Below are 9,960 nucleotides of genomic sequence, written 5' to 3' on the forward strand. Positions count from 1 at the left end.
GAAGAATCCATCTAGAGAACATGATTTTTTGAATTTATGCATCTTTCACTTGAAGTGATTTGAACAAAACATTATGTCATGTTTATGTACCAGGTGTTAGGTCATATATATCACTTATTTATAAAAAAATAAACCAGAAACAAAAATATAAAACAGTCTCACTTTCTCTTATCTAAATGAACTGTTATCATAGAATTCAAGATCAATTTCTCTGATACTAGTTACTAAATCTGTTTGATTTTTCTCTCGTTCGGGAATGTGTTATCTTGTAATATGTATATATCACGATTATGACATCAGTATATGTCGTTTTTCTGTTAATTTCCATACATCATTCCGTAGAAGACATGCTATTATCTATCTACAACAATACCGGGTATCTATCTGAAAGTGTGTAAATCTTACTATTAAACATAAAACATCCCTCAGCATTTTGCGAAGTGTCGATTATGGGAAACAAAAGAAATACTTACAAAAGAAGTAGTTTAATAATTGAATTTGTAAGATCATTTCGGAATCTTAGTGCGCAACCAAGCAGACTGACAGGAAACCCAGTTAATTGAGCTTATTGTAAATGAAAAGTCCAGAACAAGCTGCATATTAGGCGGAACACAAAGTACAAGTCTAAGTACAGGACAATACTGTACGGTCTCTGTATAGTATTTAAAGGCAACAGTTGTGGATATTAACCAAATCTCTTTCTACATTATATAGATATTTTATATATTATTTTTTCGGTTCACAAGATATGATGAAATATGAAACATCCTTCAAGCTCCATTGCCGTAATCATTTTGTAACGGCAATACCTTCAGCAAAAGGTCATGGTTGGAGTACATAGACTACGTAATATCTCCCCAGGTTGACAAATAGTGGAGTGGACTCAAACATATTCAGCGTCAAGTTGCCAGACTGAGTGTTCCTTGATTTATTTCAGAAACCAGAACGGTTGTATGTGGATGCATTAACGGAGATTTTTCTCCAGGTATATATGGTGAAGATCGAAACTGTGTGACTCATGTGGACATTATTTCAGGCACGGATGGATACCTGGGTGTAACCACGGACACAAACCAAGCCAAACATTAATCGATATCTGATCTTCAAATATTAAAAAAATGGTAATAGGTAAATACCTTCAATCATTTCATTCAATCTATTTTCAAATTTTGATATGTTGTTCTAATAGTACATATTGTTCTAACAGTACATTTAATATATAAAAACGAAAATTCAGTTTTTGTTAGATGTGCGCAAATTACGGGTTTCCCATTTTAAAATCTTCTATTGTCTGCTATCCATTTACTCCTGTTGATGAACAAAATGGTTTAATATAACTGGTACTGTTAGTTTGAAGAAACGATTAATATACCATTATTAAAATTTCTAAAGCTTATTTGTTTGGGTTAAGTTGTGGTTTGCACAAATTTCTGCCTCAGAGGTACTATTACTTGATTCATTTATGAGCCGCGCCATAAGAAAACCAACATAGTGGGTTTGCGACCAGCATGGATCCAGACCAGCCTGCGCATCCGCGCAGCCTGGTCAGGATCCATGCTGTTCGATTTTAAAGTCTAATGGAATTGGAGAAACTGTCAGCGAACAGCATTTTGCTGATACATTTAGCACCACGCACTATGTTTTTCAGTTCTGTACTGGTTTCATCACGTTATATTTTTGTATTACTGTACACACATACATTTACTTTATAAGATAAATTCGCGATCGCAGCATTCCTGTGGAAGGTGTCGCTCCCAAGCGTCGTAACTGAGTGACGTAGAGGCGTGTCACATAGATGACTGGTTGTTCGTTGGTTGTCTTCCCCCTTGCAGTTTTGGGTGGCGGTAACGGCAGTTTGTACCAAAAGGACATGATCCTTTGGCCTTGAAAATACGACAGTCTTCTCGAGGTTGGTAGGCTGTCCCTTGTTGCCCTGATGTCTGATTATGCCTGGTGCGTTTAGGAATTAGGATTTGTAGTTCCATATGGGGTGAGAACGTACCCCAATCAAAATTGTGCTCGGCTTGGAGCTCTCTATAAGTATGATCAAAGTTCAGCACACTACTCCATTCGTATATTTCAGCGAACTCGAATATTTTGGCTGTATATGCGAGATAGAATTCTATATTGCTGCGGTGCAACTCCCCAGTTGACAAAAGGTGGTTAAGCAAACGCATATTGGCTGCTCCCCATTCTTCAATGAAGATCCCAAGGTATGGGTGATCCTCCTCGGTTCGCAGTACGAGCGCCTCCGTCTCGGTAGCTCCTGTTATCATCACAAATTCATTTCGCCTATTCTGTCGTCTTTTCTTACCTTTTTCTGTGAGAAAGTGTGTAATATGGACAGCCTTCTTTGATTTTGCTTTCAAAGTCAATAACGCTCTAGGGTCCATGTAATTAACAGGTTTGTTTGGCGTGTCCTGGTTCGGATGGGCAGTAAAGTGATTTTCTGTAAGCAGCAAATTATCAAGTGTCTTATCTGCCGCATCGAGTAAAGTCTCATTCATAGTTACACTACTGTGTATTAACGGTACAACCATTCCATTTCTTCACTTGTTCCATAATTAGCTTAACAGACCCTAAAGGTAGTCCAATCGATTTCAGATCCGCCACCTCAACAAGTTTTAGTGTCTCTTTCTTCACGAGTTCTTCCTGGCGGAGGCACTGAACAACTTTTCTGGGTAATCCAAGTGCTTTAACCCACTCGTCGAAATTAAATTCCTCACAATTAGAAATATCACTTCTGTCTAAAACTGTTTGTTCAGTTTCTGTCGTCATTTTTATTCAAGTGCTATGTAACAATTTTAACCAATTTTTTACTACCAAATTCCATGCGGAGCGCTAGCGCGTAAAACATAAACTGGGCTGAAAGGTTAGAAAACTCTAGACCCCTAGAAAGTCACGTGATGGTCAGGAAGGCGCTGCAGAGGGGCGCCGCTGTTCGATTGTCTAAACGAAATTAAGGAACTTAATTCTATTAAATAACTTTAGTATAACTGAGAAACGCATTTGATGAATATCAAATCGTAATAAAATCAATTTTTCATCTTGCCGTTGCTGGATAGCAATATATCAAACCTTAATAATATTTTGATTTTGAAATATCAAAAAATATTCTTAATTTTATGAAATGATGGCAAGGAAAATCTATTACAGACAGGTGAAAAACCTTGAAAATGTTCTAGATCACTGCCAATCTACATTTGATAACATGAACGTTTATATATCTTTTAGCAACTATATATGCTGCTTTGCTTACTTAATTAAGATCACCTCAGTTTACTACATTCCATTTTATTCGGTGTTGAGATAGGGATGGAGAAGGCCGAGAGGCAAATTCCATTTCCTCCCTGAAACCCTTTTATTTAAACTGAAAGTACGACCATACAGTGTTTTAGGGTATAGCGGATAGCTAACTAACTTTATCAGTATTCAAATTCAAAGAAATGAAATTCAGTAGTTTTTTTTCTGTATATCGGACAGAAAACATCTATATTTTCCAAAACATTCAACTTTTTATAGAAATTCATTCGTTTTTTCTCTCCATGTCATTGTTTACATATGCGCTGATTTAGGGTGTACAGAAAAGTTTCGGTCATTTTTTCAATTATTAGTTTAAAATCCACATCAAAACAAACTTCCCAATATTTTTTCACTATAAATCAGAATAATAATGTTTTCAGTTTTTTAAAATTCTATCAAATACTTTTCATTCACTGCTGTTTTTACATACACACTGATTTAGTCAGTAGAGGATAGCTTCAATTTTCATTTGAAGATATATGAAAAATAACACAAAAAGTAAACATTTATGTATGTCAGAATGTCTGTCTGCATGCCAGTAATAGAATGATATGAAATTTTATAAATAGTTTTAGTCTAAATATAATATTTATCAACCTATCCTCTATACCCTGAAGTCCGCTATATCCTATAGCACTGTACTGCTTGGCTGCATTTTACATTTCCAACATTCAAAGATTTATTCCAACTATTTTGAGATTTTCCTTTCCGTTTAATTTAGACCCGTCACGTTACATGGTGCAGTTTTCTTCCTTTCCAGGAGCGAGGACATCCACATTAAATTCAAATGAATGCTTGGAAAGCGTACGAGATTTTCAAACGGATATTGTGATTCTGTTTGTCGGTGCATGTGATATATACGATCCATCCCAATCGCCGGATTCAGTTTCAGCACAGATATATGAACTTACAGAGTCACTGCACAGGGACCTGCAGGTTAAAAAAAGTGTTTATTATGCAGACAGTCCATAGGATCAGTTCTGGTATAACAACACGATATCCAGTAGCCTGTGCTTAGTACGTGTTGGTCACAGGAAAGTCAAAGAATGTTTTTTTTTTCTGCCGATGGTACCCACTTGTCGCCCCTGGGAAACAGAAAATTGTTCAACAACGTCCGGGCTGCCATCATTTCGGGAGCAAGAGACCTGTAACATCTAAGATATTAAGCCATAAACTAAGTTACATTAACCGCCTATAAAACAAATGTAGATGGACTAGGTTTTGACTAGCATTTGTGTCTACTTAGGTACATGTACTACATGTACGGTACCATAACTGACAAAATTGTAAATTCAAAATATTTATACAAAACATGTAAAAAGATAGTCACATCAATGTAATCATATAAAAATAGAAAATAAAATACATTAATTTTGCAGAAATGAAGCGCAGAAATGCTGGGTCTAAAGGGATGGATCGAGGGAGGAGGTGGGTTGAACAAAATCACGTTTGTCTTTGTTTGATAAAAATAAGTTTGAGATGACTAAATTGCTAATCAATTATGCAGTGATTTACTTTCCGGCTTATCGCCAACATTTCTGCGTCACTAATTTAACATAGAAGGGAGTCTAGTTTGGCACATAAATAATTTTATGGGACATAAAATACATTTATCACGCTTATACAACATTACATGAAATCAGTAAGTGGTCTTTTTAATATACACGGGGAAAGGGAGGTTTACAAATTCTTCGGATATATTATAATAATTATTTATGTTCTTGAAATAATTTAAAAGTTATATGTGGCTTCATTTGTAGGTGCACATTTTTATACGTTCAATGAGTTTTAAATAGTGTGATATGTTGAATCAAATGACCTAAAGGAATATTTTAATCTATATGATTTTATTATTTATTGATCATCCACCTTGCTAGATATTTATTCCATCTGAGCAGAACTTCTTTTATAGGTAAACGTCAATAAGAAAGATGAAAAAAGACGGGAGCTCTTTCGGATACAACATTAAAATGAATTAATATTGTCTTTATCGAATGGATAATTCTACTTATCTGACAGGTAATTCACCGTCAATAAAATAGAAGAAAACAGACGGGAGTTCTTCCTGCTACAATATTATACTAAATTAATATCGTTTATACCATTTGGATCAAATCCAGGAGATATGCTGACGTATGCTATATTAATCGGAGATTACCAGCAATAAAGTTTGAGCATTACAAATTTAAGCTGTTAATGAATTTTTATTTAGTTTTGACCGCACCCAATTTTTAAACAAGAGCTGTCCGTAAGACAGTGCGCTCGATTTTTCTCAGTGCTTGACTCTGAATTAGAGCTTTGCCAGTAAAAAAATTCCAAGTTAAAAAGGGACATAACTCTGTCAAAAATCAAATCAGAGTAACGGGAATTGTGTCTCCTGGTGTAGACTTTGATAGTAAATAACTGTTTTGAGTTTCAAGTCAAAAGCTTTAATAGTAACAGAGATGTTTGACTGTATCAACAATTCTAACAGAAATTCTAAGTTAAAAAAGGGCATAATTCTGCCAAGATTCAAATCAGAGTTATGGAGATTGTTTCTCCTAGTGTAAACTTTGATGGTTAATAATAATTTTAAGTTTCAAGTCAATAGCTTTGATAGTAACAAAGATATTTGACTTTATCAAAAGCTTTAACCAATGGCGACGCCGACGCCGACGCCGACACCAGGGCGAGTGCAATAGCTCTACTTTTTCTTCGAAAAGTCGAGCTAAAAGTCACAAAATCTAAAAAAGAACTCTTATTGTAAACAAGGAAATAAATCAAAGGCGTACAAAGGCGTACATGCATACATTGTTCTGTGAAAGTTAGAAAAATGTGTATTATTTTGACAGTAGTTAGTATCTATACGTCTGTGTCTGTGTCCATGTAATAAAAGTATGCTCATTTCGATCTTCTCCCATACAGTGTTAAGTTACTATTGTCGCAGTCTTCATACAGATAACATCTTAATTTAGTTCTAATGGTTTTTTTAAACAAATATTTAGGTAGTTCTGCACGTTCGGATCAACTTGTAGAATTTGATTAAACCTTGATTTTTTTTTTCAAAACTTCTGAATAAAAATTAGGGTTGTATGTTCGATTTCTTTTTTTTTTTTTTTTTTTTTTTGCTAGACTGATTTAAAACATTTTCACCTCACACAAGTTTTCATAATGGGAGTCTATGGGAAAGTCACAATTTTGTTAATATTTTCGCGAATAGATCTTCCTACAGTGGATATTTTAATGAAACTCCTCACAGTCGTAAGTAAAAATATGGCATGGTGAAAAAAAAATGTATTAGTCAATATGCTTGTTTTTGAAATATTTGCCAAGATTATGGAGTTCCGCTAATTTCAAGCTAATTCTAAGACATATTTTCGAGTTATTCAACATGCCAAATGTTATACTTAAAAAAATAACGTTGCCGTTGTAATAAATTCACAAACCGGTTACCATATATTCACGAACTGATTTTCAATTTCGACGTCGAACCCTGGCTTTTTTCTACTTTATCCAGATAATGATGTCATGTCATTACTCCCGGTTTATCAAATGTGCAAAATTACCTTTACAATAAACGATAGACTTCTAGATGTAGCCTGGTTTCTCATGATAACGGGGTACTTAACGTGCGCAAAACGAACGAAACTAAAGAAAACAATTCATCACAATTTTTTATTTCTTTGGTGCTTCCTACATCCTTCCTCATTATTATAAAGAATTGAAAACTTTATGTATCTGGTTATTGTTTATTAATTCCCGCGTGGGGCCTCCGTGGCCGAGTGGTTAGAGTCGTTGACTTCAAACCATTTGCCCCTCATCGATGTGGGTTCGAAACCTCATTTGGGGCGTAGAATTCTTCACGTGAGGAAGCCATCCAGCTGGCTTACGGAAGGTCGGTGGTTCTACCCAGGTGCCCGCTCGTGATGAAATACGCACAGAGGGGCACCTGGGGTCTTCCTCCACCATTAAAGCTGGAAAGTCGCCATATGACCTAAAATTGTGTCGGTGCGACAATAAACCCAACAAAATACATAAATTCCCGCTTATGAGGCCATGTTGAAATCTGACAAGACAAAGTTGTTTCCCATGATACCGATGTAATCATAAAAAAGTGTCAAGTATGGAAAACCTGATACACAATTATATTAATATTTTCCAATACTTCAGGTAAGTTAAAAGTCTATGATTTCAAACAGATTTCAAAAGTTTTTTTTTTTCAACACAAAAAGAACACTGAACAATCTTACATTTAGACTGCATATTACCAAAGATATACTTTTAACAAGTGATATCTAGATCTATTCTTTCAGACCTAGATCCATCTCGGTCTAAGATTTTGGCAAGAATTTTACCAGCTACCATATTAAAAAGTAGCAAAGTTATCTTGTGAGAATATACAATATAATCTTTTTTAAATGACAGACCTATATATCAAATGCACATGTTGTACTGGAGCTTAATTGGGTATCATTATATTTTGCATATTGCTGTAGTTCCATTAATTTTGCCTTAACGGCTTGTCATACTTTCATTTCTAATAAATGTCCGAAATATAGAAACAACATGGCTTCCGGTTTGGTGACGTCATCAGCAATCTGTCAGACGATATTTTCGCTAAAATGTCCAGATGATAAACACTGTTCACAGGAAATATATATGTTTTTGACACATGGAGTGGGGACCAAAGGTAGAAATCATGTTTTAAATGCTTTTGTATAAACAGGTAAATCAATCACCAGTAAACCAGTTCTAATGTAACTAATAGCTCGCAATTATTAGGAGTTATGTTTTCAGCACATGCAATACAATAACTATTCTGCAGTAAACGGCATAGTTAGCTAATGAAGGAAAACTAAGGAGATTACACAGGTTAGGGTAGACAGTTCAATTCATAAAATAGCTTTATAACATTCATGACACAAGGATAATTATAGTACATGTAAATTAATATAAATTATACCAGTTCTTTTCAGTTAGATTATATTTTATTGTATATGTGTCAGTCACACTACACCGTATAGCGCTAACGGACGCCAAACGAATAGAAAAATTGCGACAGAAAGTTATCCGGTGACGAAATGCATCCCCCGCTGCTGCTCGGTGCTCTCGCGATCGATGTATGGGGCGCATAAAACGTACAACGACCGCAAGATTAACGCATATATATATATATAGGACGAACAACGTTCAATTAACGGATATCATCGTACTAGTAACGGGCTTGTACCGCGTAAAACGTAAGCGCAACGCATGAGAAACTGACAAAACGTTCTTGTCAGTTATCGTCCGTTAAACATACGTTACATCTGTTGCATGTCCGGCAGTAGTCCGGCCGTGAATCAGGACCACCGGACAAGAACGGATGTGAACCGGACAAGTACAGAATAGGGAACGCACGAGTAACGAACAGAACGGATATCAGCGCATTGCTACAGTACATCTAACGGACAAATTTGTCCGTTGGTGTACGTTCTAAATTTTGAACATGCTCAAAACCTTCCACAGGATGGAACGAACATCGCCAGACAAGGAGCGCATATCTATCATAACGTACTCATAACGTACTTTTTTTCATAATGGTGTATTTTCTTGTTACTTATTTATAGAAAAGAATTGAATAATTATATAAATGGTAAATTAACGCTATAATTATATCGTGCCGCTGGTATCTTTTGCACTAATCCCCGTCAGTTGCACGACTGTGTTAATTTATCCTTGAAATTTCATAAACTTTCCTCATGCTCCTGAATGCACCATTTTTTCACGATGTCCTCGGCTGCCATGAACTACGATAAATATGACACTAAACAAATACAACATGTGTAACTTTAAGTGATGCGAAACGATATGGTTTAAAGGCACACTGTTACTACTTTTGAAACAGAACATATTAAATCACAGTCGAAACAAATCAACAACAACAAATACCTTGACACAGTTTCGAAACTATAAATATATTTAAACGCATTTTTGTTCTGCGACTTCATGAAATCATTATTATTTCAATTTATTTGGTGAAGTCAGCTATTTTCCTTTTGGTAAAAAATGTATTATATATGAGACATATTCACATCAATATGAAACTTGTTTGTATTCAAACTTGTTCAAACAAGCATCTAGTTTGCATATTAAAGCAGTGATTATGGTCTTGTTGTTTAGACAAACAACTTACTTCCTCTGCCGCAACAGGGATTCATAAAATTTAATACTTATAATCACAATTGTCCATTAAAACACCAGGAGACCATGTTTCAGCCTCTTTATTTGTCTCAACAATTGCAATTGTATGCAAAATTGACGGCCGATATGACAGTTAAAGTATGTAAATAAATTAGATAAAGTTTTCGGGAGTCATTTTCGTCTCAAGATGAACATAAACATTATTAAAACAGTGTCATCAAATAATAATTGGTGATAGGAACATACGTTTTGCTGCGATCCTTAAAATACACATATGTTTTGTTTTGGCAGTGCTTGTTAATTCTTGTGACAAGGTTTTTTTTCTTCAAATCGCTCCTCGCCCGCTCCAAAAATAGGTGAAATCTGAAAACAAATATTTTTTACTTATATTTCGCTCGCTCCTATTTGTTTTGGGAAAAATCCGATGACCAAGAAATCAATTTGGTGTGGCCTAAATGTAAATATGTACATGTTTCATCTACTACTTGTGTCATG

Source organism: Mercenaria mercenaria, chromosome 1, assembly GCF_021730395.1.
Source record: "Mercenaria mercenaria strain notata chromosome 1, MADL_Memer_1, whole genome shotgun sequence".
NCBI lineage: Eukaryota > Metazoa > Mollusca > Bivalvia > Venerida > Veneridae > Mercenaria > Mercenaria mercenaria.